Source organism: Galeopterus variegatus, unplaced genomic scaffold, assembly GCF_000696425.1.
Source record: "Galeopterus variegatus unplaced genomic scaffold, G_variegatus-3.0.2 Scaffold1891, whole genome shotgun sequence".
Lineage (NCBI taxonomy): Eukaryota > Metazoa > Chordata > Mammalia > Dermoptera > Cynocephalidae > Galeopterus > Galeopterus variegatus.
In genome coordinates, this window is record NW_007728002.1 from 177,583 (window position 1) to 178,197 (window position 615).

Genomic DNA, 615 nt, shown 5'->3' on the forward strand with positions numbered 1-615 from the left:
GCCGGTTTGTATGTGGGATCTGAACCCTCGGCGGGAGTGCTGCTGCGCTCCCAAGCTCCCAAGCAGCACACTGTAGCAGTGCGCCACCGGGCCGGCCCCCATTGTTAGCATTTTTAAACAACTTAATTTCCTATCTAAGAATTTACCTAATTACTGCCCTAATAATAGACTTTAATTTCTAATTTATTATGTTTTAGAATTTTATATGAATATTCTATTATGCAAATTTGCATTATATGGGGGTTTTTGGCAAGAGTTCTAGATGTGGTCTTCCTGAGTCACCGGGCTACAAGGCCCTTTACAATAGCATTTTGTTTTTAGGTCAGTAAAATAGTCTCTATTTTACCAGAGCCTAAGCTGGTTAAGTAAATTGTATGGTTGAATTACAACAATTTGGAATTTAGTGTTTACATATAATGACCTTATCTCAAAAAAGTCTGGATTATTATACCTTCAAGGATGTTATGGAAATGCTTGGGTATCTTTACCGTCAAGTAAATCACATGCAATTTGTTTAGAGAAGGATGTGATTTATTTATTATTATTTTTTTTTAAAGATGACCGGTAAGGGGATCTTAACCCTTGACTTAGTGTTGTCAGCACCACACTCACCCA